Source organism: Phoca vitulina, unplaced genomic scaffold (genome assembly GCF_004348235.1).
Source record: "Phoca vitulina isolate PV1807 unplaced genomic scaffold, GSC_HSeal_1.0 scaffold128, whole genome shotgun sequence".
NCBI classification, from domain to species: Eukaryota; Metazoa; Chordata; class Mammalia; order Carnivora; family Phocidae; genus Phoca; species Phoca vitulina.
Genome location: NW_022589831.1, coordinates 467,905 through 490,025, shown reverse-complemented (window position 1 = coordinate 490,025; position 22,121 = coordinate 467,905). Strand labels below are relative to the sequence as shown.

The following is a 22,121-nucleotide window of genomic DNA, read 5'->3' as shown; positions in this document are numbered from 1 at the left end:
CACTGAAGCACATCTCCACATGCCCATGTACTTCTTCACCAGCCTGTCCTGTGCAGACATCCTTTTCACCTCCACCACCATGCCCAAGGCCCTAGTGAATATCTAAACCCAGAACACTTTCATTTCCTACACAGGATGCCTGATTCAACTCTACTTCTTGACTTCAAGAGACATGGACATCTTTCTCCTGGCCACAATGGTCTATGAATGCTACGTGGCCATCTACCACCCTCTCCACTAAATGATGGTCACCCCTGTCCCCCCCAGTGCTGCACCTTCACAGGTACTGCCAGCTCATGATGTGCCTCATGGCCATGACCCACACCTTCCTCATATTCTCTTTTTCTTTCTGCTCTACAATATCATCCCTAACTGTTTTTGTGATCCGGGACCATGATGAAAGCATTTTTCTCTGACAAGCATTTGATGAGTCTTTTCCTTTGCCCTTGGTGGAGTAATTGTTTTAGCCCTTATATTTCTTTTTTTTTCTTTATTGAGATATAATTTATATACAGTAAACTGCATAGATCAGTAAGGTCAGTGATTTTTGACAAAATGTATTAACATATTACATATTGTCATATTATCATTCTAGTCAAGATGCTGAATATTTTCATTATCCTAGAAGGTCTTCTTTCTCTTTTCTAGTCATCCCCCACCTTGAGGCAACTACTGATCTGATTTCTATCACCATAGATTAGATTTACCTGTACATGAACTTCATATAAATGGATCATACAGTATGTACATAGTATGTAGTCTTTGGGTTTTGGTTCTTTTTGCTCAACATAATGTTTTTGAAATTTATCTATATCGATGTGTATGTCAGTAGCTTGTTCTTTTTTTATTGCTGAGTAGTATTCACTTGTATGGATTTAGAGTGATAATTTTTTCTTACTCATTCTTCTGTTGATTAATATTTAGCTTATGTCCAGTTTTCAGTAACTGTGAATAAAGCTGCTATGCACAATCTTTTTTTTTTCTGCTATGCACATTCTTATACAAGGCTTCTTGTGGACATGTTTTCATTTTTCCTTGATGTATACCTAGGAGGAGAACTGCTGGGCCAAAAGGTAGATGTATGTTTTACTTTCTTAGACACTGCCTAATAGTTTTCCAAAATGGTTGTATCAGTTTATGCTCTCACTGGCAATGTTTGAGAGTTCCAGGTGCTCCACATCCTCATCAATGCTTGGTACTGTCAGTCTTTTAATTTTAGCCATTCTACCAGCTCTCGTATATCTTGACATCTTTTTCTTTATCTGTATTGTCTCGGCTATCTTCAGAGTCTTTTTTTTTCCCCTAAGAGAAACACCAGTGGCTCTCACCATGCTGTCATCTCCCTGGTCTATGGGACAGCTCAGTAGAGGAGATCCAACAGCACTGTTTAGTAACACAGTGAATATGCCCCAGGAACAAAGGTATGAAGGACTCTCTAGGGATAACTCTCAAGGCCAAAATCACTTTTTCTTGGGCTCATTGAGGTGAGCAAAGAATGCAAGCTCGGGAAGGAAGAGAGAAAATGAAACTAATAAAATGAGTAGTAGTAATAATAATAATAATAATAATAATAATAATAGCAGCTACCCCTTATGGAATACCTACTGGGCATAACACTTATTGCTTACATATATTGTCATTTAATATTCCCAACAGTTCCATAAATTTGGGCATTGTTATATTCATTTTATAGATGACAAAACTGAGGCTGAGGCATAAATTGCTGAATGTCACACAGCTTGTAAACGGAAGATCCAGATTTGCACCAGGTCTTTCTGACTCTGAGAGGGGTAGTGCTGTCACCATTGTTTCCCAGAGACTTCCTTCTGGGGATTAGCATTCAAATTTCCCAGAACCTCCACTAGCTGTCTGGCTAGTGAGAGAAACACATGACCCACAAATGTCCCGGACATGAGGTGGCCTTCTTCACCTGACCCATTTAAATCTCACCAGTTCCACCTAAGCTAAAATAATTCTCAGAAAAGATCTTCTCCAGCCCAGCTTCCTTGCTTTAAACAAAGTGATCACTACTCATAGACTGTGATTCTAGACTTACCTAGGGTGGGAGAAGTAAGTGGAACCACCAGGATAAAGATGAAAGTGAGAATATCAACCCAGTGCTCACCCTATGTCCATTCTCCATTTATAACAGGGCTATGATTTCCCTTTGAGGAAATTCCTTCATTCCATTGTATGTGATCTTGTTTTGGGGCAGTAAACAGGTGTCCTGACTTTGCACTGTATTAAATTGAATGGATCACTGGAGGATGCTTCCATCAGACCTTTTCTTTTCCCATTTGATCCCTGGGACTTTGACTTTTTAGTGGAAATAGGCAAGAATTGAAGAAAGACTAGGGTCACTCATTCTAGTGGTGGTTCCCAGGGGAGATATTCAAGGACTCTCTATTCTCAAGAATCCCTGAGGCTTCCTGAGTCCTATCTGCAAAGATTGTTCTTTCATTGTCTCTTTGATACTGTGAGCTCCCCCATATCTTTCCAATAATTTTTTTCTCTGCGTAAGTAGTTTAGTTGATTTCTGTTGCTTGAAATTAAAGAATCTGTGGCAGGGACAGTAGGGACCACCATGCAGTTCCTTATATTCCTCAGTCTCCCCTACACTTAGGTTCTGGCTATGAGCAGAAGTGTTGTGTCACTTCTGATCTGACTAAGTTAATGGCCTTTGTACCTCCTCAACTCCCCTCTTCCCTGCTTTAGTGACCTCAGGTGTTGGGTTCTCAGTTTAAGATGGTGAAGCCTCTGTCAAACTTGGTCCTTGAATATGTGGAGAAGCGCTCTCATGCCATATGGACATAAGGCATAATTGAGAAATAAATTTTGTATTAATCCCTGAGATTTTGAAGGTATTTGTTACCTCAGTATAGCCAACCTTATCTAAGGATAGTTTATATCCTTAGATATAAAGATAGTTCTATTCTAAAATAGAACACAAATGGATGGGAACAAAATGTGACAATTTCAGTGCTGTGGCTTCTGACACAGATTCACAAAAGAACATTTGTCTTTGTCTCAATTTCCCTTCCCCAACAAAAATTATTGCTTCCTCTGAAAAGGAATCATCAGATTCAATATTGTTTTTCAGATTACTCCTGAGTTTTATGTTTGCCTTTGTGGCAAACTGTGTATAGCAAGGTGTTATATCCATCTTATCTTCTGTAGTATCACAGCATACTTCATGTACAGCATGGAACAATAAATATTTGTAGAATGAATAGCTGTTCCCCAGATTTTTCAAGGAGTTATAACACGTTTTTCAATGACCTGATGAACTGTAGTGACACCATCTGGAGTTTGTTGTGGTCAAAGTAGCACTTGTTTCCATGACATGGATTATGGAGAGAGTCTTATCAGCTCAGGGTATGGTCTGGGCTTGCCTAGATACTTTTTTAGTTGTCATTCTTGCTACTAATTAAAAAAAATGTATTCTCTAGGCATTTAAATTTCAACACAACATTTTAATTGCTTATTTATTTATTTTACATTGACAGTGACATGTTCTGCATACTAGTAAAAAATTTTTAAAACTGTGTAAAGTTATCTCCTTCTTCTGCTACAATTATTTTAGGACCATAGTTTTTAAACTGTATTGATTCTGAAAAGAGAGGAGCTTGGGAAGATGGCAGAGTAGGAGGATCCTGAGCTCATGCTGTCCCACATTTACAACTAGATATTAGTCACATCCAAGTCAATAAACCAGAGAGTGATATGAAGACTGGCAGAGCCACTGAATATAGAGAAGAGGCTGCATCTGAAAGGTTAGGAGGGTCAGAAAGGTGAAGAGAGGCTGCTGGTAGATGGGAGGGAGCTGTGCACAGGGAGAGGGCAGAGAAATGGGCCCTCATGCCAGCAAGCTCACATAGAAAGCTACCCAAGGGGCTGAATTCCATGACTTTGTATAAGCAGTGGGACTTGGAGCCTGGAGCTTTAAATGTCAGCTGACCCAGAACTGGGCAAGCTGGGAGGGTGAGTGATAGCTGGGTCATTGCCCTTAAAGAGACAGCAGCCTGCATGGAGAGACAACATAAAAATGGCAGTTTACACAACAATACACAATGCTGGAGCAAACGAGAGACAGATCTGATTTCAGAATGTGTTGGGGGACTTCTCCAAAAATGAGGGAGATGACAGGTGCCATTTTCTTCCCACTGTCCCCAGCATAAACACAGAACCACCTGCATGAAGCAGGGCTGCATGGACACTTATAGTCTCAGCCCGGGGCTCAGGGCAAATTTTGTTAAAGCTCTGTGCATGTGGTGCCCAGCCACAGGGTGCAGAGCTGCCACTGCACTCCAGCCACCATCACACACCCCACCTGGCCACTCCCAACCCTTGCCTGCCAGCTTCACCCAGCTGTAAGCCCCTGGCCCTCCAGTGGGCAGCCTCTAGCTGCTATAGCACTTTGGGGGATCCAACATAGGACTACTGATCCAGCTCAAATTTTACTAATACTGCAGCCCTATTCCCAAATTCCCTTACAGGCTCAGAGCTGGCCTGCCTGGGTCCCACTAATGCCACAAAGAGAAAGTATAGCCCACAACAGGCACAGAGTTAGTGCAGGTGACTACATTGAAAGAAAAAGTGACTCAGAGACAACAGCAGGGTATAAGCAACACATATATGACACTCTCCTGAAGGGCCAGGTTCTGATGAACAGAGGACACTGCATTGCAGGGTACTCCAAGAACTCCTCTTCATAAAGTCACTACTTTCAAGAGCAGAAGACATAGCTGGCTTTCTTCACACACAGAAACAGACACAGAGAGGCAGACAAAATGAGGATACAGAGAAATTTATTCCAAATAAAAGAATAGGACAAGGCCAGAGCCAAAGATCTAAGCAAAACAGATATAAGTAACACGCCTGGTAGAGAACTTAAAGCAATGCTCATAAGGATACTCACTGGACTTGAGAAACGAGTGGAAGATATGAGTGAGACCCTTAACACAGAGATAAGGAATAACATAGCAGAAATAAAGGGATCAATAAATGAAATGAAAAACACATTCAATGCAATGAATAGCAGGATGGAAGAAGCAGAGGAAAAAATTAGTGACCTAGAAGACAGAGGAATGGAAAGTAATCAAGTTGAACAAAAGAGAGGAAAAAGAATTACATAAAACTAGAGTAGATTTAGGGAACTCAGTGATTCCATCAAACATAATCACATTCATATTATAGGAATCCCAGAAGAAGAAAAGAGAGAAAAGGGAACAGAAAATTTATTTGAAGACATAATAGCTGAAAACTTACTTAATCTGGAAGGAATTAGGGAAGGAAACAGATATCTAGATCCAGGATGCACAGAGAACTCCCATCGAAATCAACAAAAGCAGAACAACACCAAAACATATTGTAATTAAATTCACAAAATATAGTGGTTAAAAAAATCTTAAAAGCAGCAAGACAAGGGACTCCTGGGTGGCTCAGTCAGTTAAGTGGCTGCCTTTGGCCTGGGTCATGATCCCAGGGTCCTGGGGTCAAGTCCCACATTGGGCTCCTTGCTCAGCAGGGAACCTGCTTCTCCCTCTCTCTCCCTCTGCTTGTGCTCTCTCTGCCAAATAAATAAAATCTTAAAAAAAAAAAAAAAAAAAGCAACAAGACAAAAAAAATCATTAACTTACAAGGGAAAGCCCATAAGCCTAGCAGGAGATTTTTCAACAGAAACACTATAAGCCAGAAGAAAGCCGCATGATATATTCACAGTGCTGCCAAAAATACTCTATCCAGCAGGGCTATCATTCAGAATAGAAAGAGAGATAGAGTTTCCCAGACAAACAAAAACTAAAGACTTCATGACCATCTAACTAAACCTGTAGGAAATATTAAAGAAGACTCTTTGAGTGTAAAGAAGAGATCAAAAGTGACATAAAAGGAAAAAAGGAAACACAAAAGCAGTAAAAATGAATATCTCTGTAAAAAAATCACTCAAGGAACTCACAAAAAAGGGATATAAAATATAATAACATATACCTAAAATGTGGGGAAGAGAGGAGAAAAGAATGGGTTCAAACTTAAACAACCATCAACTTAATACAGACTGCTATATACAGAAGAGGTTATATACAAACCTAATGCTAACCATATATCAAAAACCACCAATAAACATGCAAAGAGTAAAGAGAAAGAAATCCAAATATATGACTAAAAAAAATCGGCAAAACATGAAAGACAGAAGACAAGAAAGGATCAGAGAAAATCATCAGAAACAACTATAAAACAAGTAATAAAATAGCAATAAACATATCTATAAATAATTACTCTGAATGCAAATGAACTAAATGCTCCAGTCAAAAGACATAAGGTGACAGAATAGATTAAAAAAAAAAAACAAACAAGATCCATGTATATGCTGCTTACAAGAGACTCATTTTAGACCTAAAGACACCTGCAGATTGAAAGTGAGGAGATGGAGAAACATCTATCATGCAAAAGGATGGCAAAAGAAAGCCAGAGTAGCAATACTTATTTCAGACAAAATAGACTTTGAAACAAAGACTATATAACAAGAGACAAAGAAAGACACTATATAATAATAAAGGGGACAGGAGTGCCTGGGTGGCTCAGTTGGTTGAGGGTCAGACTTGGTTTTGGCTCAGGTCATGATCTCAGGGTCCTGGGATCGAGCCCCATGTTGGGCTCTGTGCTCTGCATAGGGTCTGCTTAGGATTCTCTCTCTCTCTGCCCCTCTCACCACTCACACTCTCTCTCTCTCAAATAAATAAATAAATCTTTAAAAATAATAATAATAAAGGGGAAAATCCAACAAGAAGACATAATTTTGAATATTTATATACCCAACATAGGAGCACCCAAATACATAAAACAGTTAATAACAAACATAAAGGAACTCATTGATAGTAATACAATAATAGTAGGAGACTTTAACATCCCACTTAGATCAATGAACAGATCATCTAAATAGAAAATAAACAAGAAAACAATGGCTTTGAATGATATACTGGACTTAACAGATATATTCAGAACATTCCATCCTAAAACAGCAGAATACACATTCTTTTACACTGCATATGGAACATTCTCCAGAATAGATCACACATTGGCCCACAAAACCAGCCCTCAACAAATTCAAGGACATTGAAGTCCTACCATGCCTCTTATCTAACCACAATGCTATGAAACTAGAAGTCAACCACAAGAAAAAAGAAAGATCACAAACACATAGAGGTTAAATAACATGCTCCTAAACAACGAATGGGCTAACCACAAAATCAAAGAAGAAATTTAAAAGTACATGGAGGGGTGCCTGAGTGGCTCAGTCAGTTAAGGGTCTGCCTTCAGCTCAGGTCATGATCTCAGGGTCCTGGGATCGAGTTCCGTGCCCAGCTCCCTGCTCAGTGGGGAGTCTGCTTCTCCTTCTCCCTCTGCCTCTCCTCCCACTGGTGCTCTCTCTCTCTCTCGTGCTCACTGTCCATCTCTCTCTCTCAAATAAATAAATAAAATCTTTTTTAAAAAAGTACATGGAAACATATGAAAACACAACAGAGCAAAACCTTTTGGATGTAGGAAAAGTGGTTCTAAGAGGGAAGTTTATAGCAATACAGGCCCACCACAAGAAGCAAGAAAAATCTCAAATAAACAACCCAACCTTATACTGAAAGGAGCTGGAAAAAGAACAACAAACAAAACCTAGAACTGGTAGAGGGAAGGAAATAATAAAGATCAGAGCAGAAATAAATGATATGGAAACTAAAAAAAAAAAAAAAAGAACAGATCAATGAAACTAGGAGTGGTTCTTTGGAAAAATCAATAAAATTGATAAATCTTAGCCAGACTTATCAATAAAAAAAAGAGAAAGGACTCAGATAAATAAAGTCAAAAATGAGAGAGGAGGAATAGCAACCAACAATTATAATAGAATATTATGAAAAGCTATATGCCAACAAATGGAAGAAGTGGATAAATTCCTACAAACATATAAACTACCAAAACAGAAACAAGAAGAAATAGAAAATTTGAACAGACTATCAGTGAATTGAATCAGGAATCAAAAATCTCCCAAAAAACAAAAGCCCAGCACCAGATGGCTTCACAGGTGAATTCTACCAAACATTTAAAGAAGAATTAATAGCTATTCTTCTCAAACTATTCCAAAAAATTGAAAAAGAAGGAAAACTTCCAAATTCACTCTATGAGGCCAGCATTACTCTGATACCAAAACCAGGTAAAGACATTAAAAAGGAGAACTACAGGCCAATATCCCTGATAAACATAGATGCAAAAATCCTCAACAAAATACTAGCCCACTGAATCCAACAATACATTCACCACGATCATTCACCACAGTCAAGTGGGATTTATTCCTGGATTGCAAGTGTGGTTAAATAGTCACAAATCAATCAACATGATACATCACATCAATAAGAGAAAGTATATAAAACATGATAATTTCAATAAACACAGAAAAAGCATTTGACAAAATACAACATCCATTCATGATAAAAACCCTCAACAAAGTAGGTTTAGAGGGAACATACCTTAACATAATACAGGCCATATATGAAAAACCCAAAGCTGACATTATTCTCAATGGGGAAAACTGAAGGCTTTTCCCTTAAGGTCAAGAACAAGATACAAGACAAGGATGTCCTCTCTCACCACTTCTATTCAACATAGTACTGGAAGTCCTAGCCACAGCAATCAGACAACAACAACAGATAAATAAAAGGCATCCAAATCAAAAAGGAAGAAGTAAAATTTTTGTTGATGACACAATACTCTATAGAAAACCCAAAAGACTCCACTAAAAACTGCTAGAACTGATACACAAATTCAGTAAAGTCACAGGATACAAAATCAATGTACAGGAGTCTTGCATTTCTACACAACAATAATGAAGAAGCAGAAAGAGAAATTAGGAAAACAATCCCATTTACGATTGCACCAAAAATAATAAGATACCTAGGAATAAACCTAAATCTCAGAATAAACCTTTCACCTCTTGGAGAGGTGAAAGACCTGTACTCCAAAAACCATAAAACACTGATGAAAAATTGAAGATACCAAAAAAAAAAAAAAAAAAAAAAAAAATGGAAAGACATTCCATGCTCATGGATTGGAAGAACAAATACTATTAAAATGTCTATACTACCCAAAACAATGTACACATTTAATGCAATCCTTATCAAAATACCACCAGAATTTTTTCACAGTGCTAGAACAAACAATCCTAAAATTTCTATGGAACCACAAAAGACCCCGAATAGCCAAAATAACCTTGAAAAAGAAAAGTGAAGCTGGACGCATCACAATTCCAGACTTCATGTTCTATTACAAAGCTGTAGTGATCAAGACAGTATGGTACTGGCCCAAAAATAGACACACATTTCAAAGGAACAGAATAGAAAACCCAGAAATGAACCCACAACTCTATGGTCAATTAATCTTCAACAAAGCAGGAAAGAACATCCAATGGGAAAAAGACAGTTTCTTCCACAGATGGTGCTGGGAAAACTGGACAGCAACATGAAGAAGAATGAAACTGGACCATTTTCTTACACCATATACAAAAATAAATATTATGCCTAGTCAGACAGAGAAAGACAAATACCATATGATTTCACTTATATGTGAAATTAAGAAACAAAACAGACAACCATGATGGGGGGGAGAGGAAAACCAAGAAGCAGACTCTTGACCATAGAGAACTACTCTCCAAGAAATCTTGATTTCTATATTCCATGTTTTCCACCCCTGATAGTATACTTTGTGCTATGAGTTTCAAAGATGCTAATACATGTTCCTTACTGTATGTATAGTTACTGGTGACTATTTAAAATAGCAGTTCAGGGGTGCCTGGGGGGCTCGTCAGTTGAGTGGCTACCTTTGGCCCAGGTCATGATCTGAGGTCCTGGGATCGAGCCAGCAGGGAGTCTGCTTCTCTCTCTGCCCCTCCCTCCTACTCATGCTCTCTCTTTCTTTCTCAAATAAGTAAATAAAATCTTAAAATAAAAAATAAAAAAATAAAATAGCAGTTCAAGGGGTGCCTGGATGGCTCAGTCAGTTGGGCATTTGACTTTTGATCTTGGCTCAGGTCTTGATCTCAGGGTCATGAGTTCAAGCCCCACATTCGGCTCCACTGTGGGCGTGGAGCCTACCTACAAAATATATATATATATAGCAGTTCAGGAAGCAGGTCTACGTACTCTAAAGTGTTGGACTTAACTTACTTAGAATCTTCTGAGCCAGAAGATTTAAAGATGACCTTAAGAAGAGGAGTGCCTGGGCGGTGCAGTTGGTTAACTGAATGACTCTTGGTTCCAGCTCCGGTCATGATCTCGGGGTCTTGAGATCGAGCCCCTCGGCCTGAGACACTCTCCCTCTGCCCCTCCCCACTGCTCTCTCTCTCAAAAATAAATAAATAAATCTTTTTAAAACAACAACAACAAAAACAAAAACAAAAAGGAGAAGAGACTGCAACATTCATGCAAAATTTTTGACGCACATTTACAAGTTACAGTGTTCCTATAGCCCAGAAGCATAATGCATACTACATTGTTGAAGTCTTTTGTTTATTCATAACAAACTAAATATGCTCTTAATTTAATAATACTACCATATCAAACCAACAATCCTAATTTTATTTTTTAAATTAAATAAATAAAATAAAGCATATTCTAACACAAGAAATTATCCAATATAAATTCTTGCCCCATAACATTTCCAGCTTCATTAAAAACTCCTCAGCACATGAAAGGTCCTTAAAAGGATCCACAGTGAAAATTCAACAACCAGAGTCCAAAGCTCCTGGAGATGGTGACTTTCACATACTTCTAAAATGGCAATCAAATATCTAGTTGTGTGCAAAGTCTTGGCCTGGCATCTGAAGTTCTTCCTCTTGGATTTACACTCCTTTTAAATACAATAAGTAAAAATAGGCCTTTGATCCTTCACAAAGGTGATGTATAATTTCAACATTTTTATATTCACCTAAATAAGAATTAACACAAAGTAACGTGATATTCTCTTTACAAAATAATAATAATGCTAATAACTGCACAGTGTAACTTCTGACTGTAATTTAGAAAAAAATATGGGCATCATAATTATCCAAATTTTTAGATTTATTTCACTTTAACTTGATGTTTTATATATATTTATATAATACAAAATATAAAATAAATATATTTATGTTACTAAATTATAGCATATAAGTATTACATGAATATTTTAAGCACAAAAATTATATTATAAAATTATAATAACATGAATATTATAATATAAATATTTTAAAATATAATATATATGTCTTTTGCATTCACCTGGCATAGTATCTTTGGAAATTCCTCCACAAGTCAGTTCAAACCAATGTGAAACTTGATGATATTTAACCTGCATTTATTCATTTGTCAGAGAATTATAACTATGCTAATATAAAAATAAAACTTGTCAGGCGCCTAGGTGGCTCAGTGGTTAAGCAGTTGCTTCAGCTTAGGTCATGATCTCAGGGTCTTGAGATCAAGCCCCACATCAAGCCCCACATCAGGCTCCCTGCTCAGTGGGGAGTCTGCTTCTCCCTCTTCCTCTGCTGGTCCCCCTGCTTGTGCTCTCTCGCTCATGTTCTTTCTCTCAAATAAATAAATAAATAAAATAAAAATAAAATTGTTTCCAATGGTTTACACTGAAGAAAAAGTACAAACATTAAACGTCTCATTTTATAGCTTAGTGCTTCTCAGGTGCAAGGGCCCAGTCAGGCCAAGACCCTGATCTGGAGTTGTCTATGCTGTGCTGGAACAAGGCAGGTAAAGCTCGGTGAGCACTGCTACACCTCATGCGATTGCAGAGAAATGCGCTCACAGCCAAAGGAAATGAAAACAAGGTTCTGTTTTCCACAGAGACAAAAATGAAGAATAAAAAAGTTAATAGTAAAAATCATGATAGTATTTCACAGTGAGGAGAAGGCACATTCATCACTGCTGATGGCAGTGTAATTAGTAAAAAGGCTTGCTTGATGGATTTCTTCTGCACATTTGTCAGGAGTTAAAGAAATGCTCATCTCTTTGACCCTGGATTTTCTCTGTGGGGTCCTAGGATAGTGTCAAGGAAGAAGAAAGGCCTGAGGTGACATAACTTCCTTAATAACTAGTTCAAAATGACAAAAATAATTAAGTAACTTGTGACATGTCTATGTCATGGAACATGCAGTTATTAACGTGAATACCATGTAGTTTATTTTTTTTAACTTAAGGTCTGTGATTGAAAATGAAAAGAAACTTTTTTCCTTTCCACAATGCTCAGCATTGTGTGTGTGTTGGAGGGGAATAAATACAATGAAAATACTTCTTTTACTAGAAGATAAAATCCTTTGCCAATATCTCTACATATTTCCTTTATACTTATCATCTTTCTACTAAAATATATGTATTTAAAAAAACTTTATAGGGGCGCCTGGGTGGCTCAGTCAGTTAAGCATCTGCCTTCAGCTCAGGTCATGATCCCAGGGTCCTGGGATCGAGCCCCGCATCAGCCTCCCTGCTCGGCGGGGGGCCTGTTTCTCCCTCTCCCACTCCCCCTGCTTGTGTTCCCTCTCTCGCTGTGTCTCTCTCTGTCAAATAAATAAATAGGGGCGCCTGGGTGGCTCAGTCGTTAAGCGTCTGCCTTCAGCTTGGGTCATGATCCCAGGGTCCTGGGATCGATCCCCACATCGGGCTCCCTGCTCAGCGGGAAATCTGCTTCTCCCTCTCCCACTCCCCCTGCTTGTGCATGTGTGCACACTCTCTCTAATAAATAAATAAATAAAATCTTTAAAAAAAAATACATGTGCTATTGGGGTGCCTGGGTGGCTCAGTAGGTTAAGCATCCAACTCTTGATTTTGGCTCAGGTCATGATCTCAGGGTCGTGGGATTGAGCCCCACATCGGGCTCCCTGCTCAGTGGGGAATCTGCTTCTCCCTCTCCCTCTGCCTGCCGCTCTCCTTGCTTGTGTTCACTCTCTCTCTGACAAATAAATAAAAAAATCTTAAAAAATAAATAAATAAACTTTATATGTATGTGTGTGTGTGTGGATGGATAGATGATGGCTAGATGGATGGATAGGTAGATGGATGGATGGACAGATACAAGTTTGTATGAGCTGGAAGTAAAGCAAACTGATTACCTCATAGAGGTGGGATATGTGAGGAGGTCAGGAGAGATTATTTTTTTTCTTTACACATCTCTTTATTTTTTATCTGTTATAACAAGTAAATATTACCCTTAGAATGGGGGGAAATTGAAATAAATTTTAAACGTAAGGAGGGGAATAAACAAGAACATTTTTTAATTTTAAGAAAAAATAAATTTGAAAAGAAAAGCAGTACTTACTACCACTAAACTGTACACTTAACATAGTTAAGATGCAATAAATGTAGGAGTGCATATGTCTTTTCAAATCAGTGTTTTCATTTTCTTTTAGGTAAATACCCAGTAGTGGGATTACTGGATCATACGATAGTTCTATTTTTAACTTTTGAGGAATCTCCACACTGTTTTCCACAGTGGCTGCACCAACTGTGCATGAGGGTTCCTTTTTCTCCACATCCTCACTAACACTTGTCATTTCTTATGTTTTTGATTTTAGCTATCCTGACAATGTAAAGTTGATATCTCATTGTGATTTTAGGTTGTATTTCTCTGATGATTAGTGATGTTGAGCATCTTTTCATGTGTCTGTTGGCCATCTATACATCTTCTTTGGAAAAATGTCTATTCAGGTTCTCTGCCCATTTTTTTTATTGGATTATTTGTTTTGGGTTGTTGTGTTGTGTGTGTGTGTGTGTGTGTGAGTTGTATAAGTTCTTTATATATTTTGGATATTAACCTCTTAGTAGATATATTATTTGCAAATGTCTTCTATTCACTAGGTTATCTTTTGTTTTGTTGATAGTTTCCTTCACTCTGAACCCCTATGTTTATTGCAGCATTATTTACAATAGGAAACAACCCAAGTATCCATCAATAGATGAATGGATAAATAAGATGTGGTATATATGTACAATGGAATATTACTCAGCCATAAAAAGAATGAAATCTTGCCATTTGCAACAACACGGATGGACCTAGAGGGTATAAACCTAAGTGAAATAAGTCAGAAAAAGAAAAATACCATATGCTTTCATTCATATATGGAATTTAAGAAACAAATGAATGAACAAAGGAAAAAAAAAGAGAGACAACCAAAAAACCGGACTTGTAATACAGAGGACAAAGTGGTGGTTGCCAGAGGGGGGTGGAGGAATGGGTGAAATAGATAAAATGAGATTAAGAGTACATGTATCTTGATGAGCACTGAGAAATGTATAAAATGGTTGAATCATTATATTATACACCTGAAACTAACACTGTGTTAATTATACTTGAAGTTTATAAAAGTTATTAAAAATGGTTAAGATGGTAAATTTAATATGTATTTTACCACAATAAAAAATTAAAAAAAAAAAAAAGAAATGATAATCACGCCTTAGGAATTTATAGCTAGCAAGCCTCTGAAGGATCCCTTTGATTTAGTTTTGCCATTCTTCCATAGCAAACATGTTTCCATTGTGCAGTAGTACTTAGCATTGTTAAACAATAGGAACACAGTAAATAGAACAATATGTTATCACGTGTTGTAACAACAATGATATTCTTAGGACATTAGTCAGTATCTCCAGATCTATTGAAACAGCTACTAGTAACATGGAGATATGCCTCTTTATCATTGAGCAAGAGTCATTTCATGTTTACCAGGGAATGGAAAGATCCAAGGTGTCTTCTTAAAAAAAAAAAAAAATGTCCAGGTTAGAAGGGCACAAGAACAAACCCTAAACCACCTAGCACATGGGATAATAACAGCCCACGTGTAGCCTGTGGTTGCTGTGTGCCAGGCACTGTTCCAAGGGTCTTCCATTCCTCATAGCATCCCTATGAAGCAGGTTTTATTATTTCCCCATTTTACAGGTGAGACACTGAAGTACAGAAATTGAGTAACTTCCCCAAGGCCTCACAGCTAGCAAGGGCAGGATGATGCCGGAGAACCCAGGAAGTGGATGCACAGACCGTCTCCCCTCCTGGAAACTTGTACAGGCAGCCTTTCCCTTCCATTGTATTTCCCCCTCTTAATGTGGCCCCTCTGCATAAACTGTGCTCCCCATGTCCCTGGATTTGCCCACACCGCCCTCCCACACACCCACAGCCTCCCATTCTCCTGCCATTTAAACCACACTTGCTCCCAGAAATTCTCCCCGAACACACAAGCCACAGGCGCAGCTTCTACCCTAAGCCCTGCAGGCACGCTCTGCCCAGCACTGCACTTCCTCTGCCCAAGTCTCCCTCCCAGATCTGAATGTTAACGATTCAGGGCCCGTCCATATGTTCCATTCTCTAACATGGAGGGCTCATCAGACTCGGTCAGCACATCCCTCTCAATTTACCGATGAGGAAACAGAGGTCCAGAGGGGAGAAGACACTTGCCCAGAGCCCCCCAGCAGGTAAGGACTTGAATACCTCATTCATTCCAAGACTACTCTGACACTCCTCAGAGCCCAGTGGGGCCAGCACCCCATGGACGGTGAACGATGTTTTCAAATGAGTGAATAGTCGAGCTGGAGAGGTTCATCCCCTGGGATGCTGCTACCAGTTGGTTCCACAAGTTTACTGCCTCACAAGAAATGTATCAGCCTGGGAATTAGGTTGCCCCTCAGACGCAGGAGGGCTGTTGTGTCAGGCCAAAGAGGACAGAGCAGTCAAAAGACTTTGGAGCAAGGAGCAGAAATCCTCTTGCCCCGGCTCCAGCTGGGCAGGGCTGAGATCATAGCATCTCTGACCAGGACTGTATGGGGAAGGCAGCACTCCTGAAGCCCATCAAGGGCAACTCCACCGAGCCTACTGTCCTGGGGTGAATCTGCCAGCAAATCCAGCCCGTGTGACTGGATTTACCAGGATATGTCTGCATCTGTGTGCAGGCTCATATCCCCGTGTACTTCTGTGCTTGGTGCATCTGAGAGTTTGCTGCAAAGGTGACCTTTTCCACAGCTGCCTGGGAGATGGGGTTTCTGGTTCTATATCCAAAGTATCTCTGCCTCATTTTGTGACCTTAAACAAGTCCTTCCTATCCACTTCAAAGCAGACACCTGCCATACCTGGTTGAATCACAGCCCCTAAGGAAGGGGCTCTGAGTGAACAACACTAGCTCTGCATCCAAGGAAACTGGCCCTGTGCCAAGCTTTCCAGGGGAGGCAACATAAAATTCAGTCAATTTATCTCCCATCACCAAAAGTGTTTAGGGGCCGGGTGGGGGAGGAAATGGACACTTATTAAGCACAAGAAATGGAGGAGAGAGGCCTTTATGTGGGCTGGAGAAGTTAAGAAAGGATGGGGGGCTTCTTGGAGGAGGTGGAGCCTGAGTTGGGTATTGGGAAAGGGTAGACAGAGCATTTTGGGTAGGGATCAGTGTACAGGAAAGACATGTGAGAAAGGTGTAAACAAGGGACAGTGACGATGCTGACCTGGCTAGGGTGAGGGGACAGGGAAGCCTATGGAAGCAGTTGGAGCTGAGACCCCAGAGAACCAAGTTGTAAAGCTCTGGCCACCGGGCTGAGCCATTTGCACTGTCCCTGGTGGGCAATGGGAGATGGGCAGGGCAGTAAACCGAGTAGATAGAGCATGGCCCAAGAATTCCCAGGGTCCTTATAGCTCTGGCTTTCTCCCTCTTGAAGGCTGCTGTCCTAGCCCACAGAAAACACACTGAAGTTTCTGCATGAAAATGGATGAGAATGCATCTGTCCTTAAGACTGGGGACCTCTGGTCAGGAGGGAAACCAGCCCACAGACTCTGCGGACAGCACTGAGGCCTGACATGCTGACCTTCAGGTGAGAGAGCCCAACATTCCTCTGCTGTCTTCTTGCCTTGGGTCCTATCTTCCTCCCTACCTCACTCCACTGTGCCTTACAGTGGTAGGGAGGAAGAAGCCACATGTTGGCTCTCCCCACCTACAAAGCACCTTTCTCTGCCTTCACATTCTCTCCCCCTGCCTGATATCTTCTTCCCAACCCCAGTTCCAACCTCACCTCTTCTTTGGAATCTTGCCTGGATCAGCCAATCACGGGAAATTACTCCTACTTTGTTCATACAGTTAGTGTAGTGCTTATTATTATGCGTGGCTGGAGATCAAGGACAATGGCTGACCTACCTTTATGATCCTAGAGACCAACACAAAGCCTGACCCAAAGCAGGTACTCAACAGATAGGTGTGAAGTGTACAGTTGAGCTGTTATACTGCTCCCAGGGACTCCACACAGCCCAACCGCACCAAGACCACTGTGTCCAATTCCAGTTGAGAAACACATTGACAGGAGGCATCTTTGAGCTTGCCGAGTAGACACCATGAGCAAAGCTCACCCTCCCCAGTTGAAAAAATTCATGGACAAGAAATTATCATTGAAATTAAATGGTGGCAGACATGTCCAAAGAATATTGCGGGGGTTCAATCAGTTTATGAAATCTTGTGATAGATGAATGTGTGGAGATGGCAACTAGTGGGCAACAGAACAATACTGGATGGTGGTAATACGAGGACATAGTATCATCATGTTAGAAGCCTTGGAGTGAGTATAAACAATGGGTGTGTTCATCAGAAGAAATCAACTGCTTCTACATGTCCTCTCCATAGTACCTATTTTACTACAATATAAAAATCAGGTCATGTGCATTTTCATATTGAACTTTTTTGTTAAATAAACTTTTATAATAGTTAAAAAAAAAAAAAAAAAAAAGCACATTGACAAAGCAGAGAGTGACCAGAATGGAAAAGGACCTGGAAATTAGGTCCTATAAGAAAGAAGCTAAGGCACCAGGGGCATTTGGGTTGGAGAAAAGAATACTTAGTAGACTTAGGATGGGTTTTTTGAACACTGTGTGAAAAGCTGCAGAGAAAGGAGATTAGGCATTTAACCCCCAGTGGTCAAAACTGTGATCACTTATAGAAGTTACAGCGAAGCACGTTTCAGCTGAGATTAAGAAAAACATCTTTAAATAACTACAGTGGACTGGATTGCTTCTAGTAGCCTCAGGGAAGAGGGAGAGGGCATCAGAAGTTGACAGAAAGGGAACTAACATCTACTAAGCAGTCATTCTCTGCTACATGCTTATACATACATTACCTCATTTAATCTTGACATCAACCATGCAGAGAGGAATCATTAGTATTTCCATTTTATAGATGAAGAGAGTGGGGATGAAATGAAGGTGGGTCTATGTTTACAAAGCCAATCAGGATTAAAACCCAGGTGCCTCTAACTACAAAGCCAGTGACCTTTCCTCTACATCCCACAGCTGCCCACTTGGAGGTGGGGAGGGAAGTCAGGGGCTCTGTAGAGCCCTGCAACTCACAAGGGGATGGATGGGAGAGGTGCCATGTCCTGGCTCTTCAACACTTTGGCTCTATGCTGGGGGAAGGGGTGGAGTTGGCATAAGCAGATGACTCCCTGGGATAGCCAATGGGTGACAGTGATAGAAAAGCAGAAAAAATGAAAAAACAGACTATAGGCTATACCTGGGGCTTCTCCTGGAAAGCGACAAGAGTAGACATTGCAGTTTGCCCATCATCTCCTCTCTTTCACCTTCCCTTCCCTCTTTTTTCTCTTATTGTTCTTTAAAAAGCTTCATTCAACAAATACTGCTTGGGTGAACTTTGTGTTTAGGCCACTGGCAAGACAGAAAACAAGCACAGTGTCTTCTTGCAAGGAACGTCCCTGCTAAGAACTCACTGAGTCTACTCTCTGGGATCTCATCAGAGCCTGGCCCTCTTACCTGGCAAAGCAGGAATAGACTAGGCCAGTAATAGAACATTTATAGAAACTTTGGAGCAATGGGAGAAAATGTGTTTTAAGGAAGAAATTGAGTGGGGAACAAAATGAGTGCCTTGTTTCTGAGATCACTGAAGTCACTTGGTTAATTGAGAAACTTTGAAGTCAGCTGAGGTCAGAGCAAAGACAAACCTTGGCCCAGTATCATATGTGGATTTCACCTTCTTCATTCCATACCTCCTCTACCAACAATCCCGCACCACCTCTTCCCCTGTCTGGATGCCTCCGCATCCCACACCATAACATGTCTGTAGTATAAAACCCTATTCATTCTCCAAGACCCGGTTCAAATCCCATCTCTTCTTTAAATTCTTCCCAGACTCCTCTGGCAGAATAATTTGTTCCCATGTGGTTCATAAAATTAGTAAACTATGAAACACTGCAAGCTGCCCTAGGTCAGACTGTGGGCAAAAGCTAAGACTCACCCTGTTCCCCACAGTCCCTAGCACAGGGGTCAGCAAACTACGTCTTACAGGCCAAATCTGCCCCCTCTGACTGTTCTGTAAATAAAATTTTATTGGAACATAGCCATTGCCACTCGTGTACATATTATCAATGGCTGTTTTCATGCTACAATGGCAGAGCTGAATACTTGCAACAGAGACTGTATGGTCCACAAGCCTAAAATGTTTACTCTAAGATCCCTGACAGAAAAGTTAATAATTCCTGAGTTAGCACATAATATGTGGTGAATAAATGAATGGCAAATGCCGTAAGGTGTTTTATGAAGAAACCTCAACTGGTATTCAGATGTCTGGGTCCCAATTCTGCCCCAAATACTTGTTTGACTAAGCAAATAATGGTAGATGATAAGTACATAGATAGCAGATAGGCAGATAGGTAACAGTTTTGTGTGCTGGGTGGTGTGCTAAGTATTTTAAATTTCTTTTCTTTCTTTTTTATTATATTCAGTTAGCCAACATCTAGTACATCATTAGTTTTTGTTGTAGTGTTCAATGATTCATTAGTTGCGTATAGCACCCAGTGCTCATCACAACACATGCCCTCCTTAATATCCATCACCCGGTTACCCCATCCCCCACCCACCTCCCCTCTGTAACCCTCAGTTTGGTTCCTGGAGTCCAGACTCTCTCATGGTTTGTCTCCCTCTCTGATTTCTTCCCATTCAGTTTTCCCTCCCTTCCCCTGTGGTCCTCAGCGCTATTCCTTATGTTCCACATATGAGTGAAACTATATGATAATTGTCTTTCTTTGCTTGTCTTACTTCACTTAGCATCATCCCCTCCAGTTCCATCCATGTCTATGCAAATGGTGGGTATTCATCCTTTCTGATGGCTGAGTAATATTCCATTGTGTATATGAACCACATCTTCTTTATCCATTCATCTGTTGAAGGACATCTCCTTTCACAGTTTGGCTATTGTGGACATCGCTGTTATCAACGTTGGGATGCATGTGCCCCTTCTTTTCACTACATCTGTATCTTTGGGGTAAATAGTAGTGCAATTGCTGGGTTGTAGGGTAGCTCTATTTTTAACATCTTGAGATACCTCCATACTGTTTTCCAGAGTGGCTGCACCAGCTTGCATTCCCACCAACAGTGCAAGAGGGTTCCCCCTTCTCCACAACCTCGCCAACACTTTTTTTTCCTGTCTTGTTAATTTTTGCCATTTTAACTGTTGTAAGGTGGTATCTCATTGTGGTTTTGATCTGTATTTCCCTGATGGCTAGCGATGTTGAACATTTTTTCATGCGTCTGTTAACCATTTGTGTATCTTCTTTGGAGAAGTGTGTTAAATTTCTTTTCCACTTTATCTTCACAACCAACTTCAGGGGTAGCTAATAGTATTTTCCTCAATGAAAGAAGAAAAAACTGGGGCTCAGAGAGGTCACACCTGAGCAGGTTAAACGCATAATCTCTACCTGAGTGGTAGAGACAGGTGTCAAAATCAGATCTGATCTACTCCCAGCTTGAAACTACGAACGACCTCAGGACACCCTTCTGAGATTCAGTTTCTTCATGAAATGGGTGGGCAGTGTGGTTTCCAAGCCTTTCTAGCAAGCGGAAATTTAAAAATAGGACATGGAACCCCGACATGCTGAAGCCTACCTAGAGGTGCCAGAACTTAGGCCTGCTCCTCATCTGTCCTCTCAGCACCCCCGCCTGTCCGGCTACTCCATGGCCCCGGCCAACCTCACGTCAGCCCTAGAGTTCCTCCTCCTCGGCCTGGTGGATGGAACAGACATCCACCCCGCTGCTCTTCCTGCTCTTCCTTGGTGTCTACCTGCTCAGTGCGCTGGGCAACCTGACGATGGTGGTGGTGGTGAGGTCGGATGGGGCCCTCAGCTCCCCTATGTACTATTTCTCCGGTCACCTAAGCCTCGTGGACGTCTGCTTTACCACTGTCGCTGTCCCCAGACTGCTGGCCGGCCTGCTGCACCCTGGCCAGGCCGTGTCCTTCCAGGGATGCTTTGCCCAGATGTACTTCTTCGTGGCTCTGGGCATCACCGAGAGCTACCTGCTGGCAGCCGTCTGTCGCCCCCTGCATACGGGGCGGTCCTGACGCCCGGGCGCTGCGCCGCGCTGATGGCCGCGTCCTGGGCGGGGGCCCACCTGCACTACCTGAGGCACACGCTGCTCATCTCGGCGCTCTCCTACCCGTGCCCCGCCCCTGTGCGCCACTTCTGTGACATGACAGTGATGCTGAGCTTGGCGACTTTGGACACGGCGGCCGCCGAGGCTGCCATCTTCTCTGAGGGCCTGGCCGTGGTGCTCACCCCGCTGGTCCTCGTGTCGCTCTCCTACGCTCGCATCCTCTTCGCCGTGCTGGGAGTGCTGTCAGCCGGGGGCCGGCGCCGCGCCTTCTCTACCTGCGGGGCCCACCTGGTGGTGGTGTCGCTCTTCTTCGGCTCCGTCCTTTCCGTCTCTTTCCGCCCGTCGTCTGCCTACTCAGCCGGCTACGACCGCCTGGCCAGCGTGGTCTATGCGGTGCTCACGCCGACCTTGAACCCTTTCATCTACAGCCTTCGCAACAAGGAGGTCCAGGGCGCCCTAAAAAAGGAACTCAGATGGAGGGCTGCGTCCCAAGAGTTGTGAGGGCAGGTCCTGATTAACAGGCATTTCAATAATAAGAACGATTACAAAAGAACCTCTCCCCCCTTTTCTAGTTTTGCAAAGCACTAGCAATTTTGATCCCACAGCATCTTATTTCTGGTTAAATTAAGTGTGGTCAGCAGCAACCTAGTGGATGGAGAGGAAACCCGAGAAGCAGTGAAGATGGAATAAGGTTCTTAAAAAGAGGG

At 41.3% G+C, this 22,121-nt stretch overlaps 1 pseudogene; it reads left to right on the top strand.

Moving 5' to 3' along the window:
• The first annotated feature begins 20,997 nt into the window (after positions 1-20,997).
• On the top strand, positions 20,998-21,915 carry LOC116628768 (annotated as a pseudogene).
• Positions 21,916-22,121: the final 206 nt, after the last annotated feature.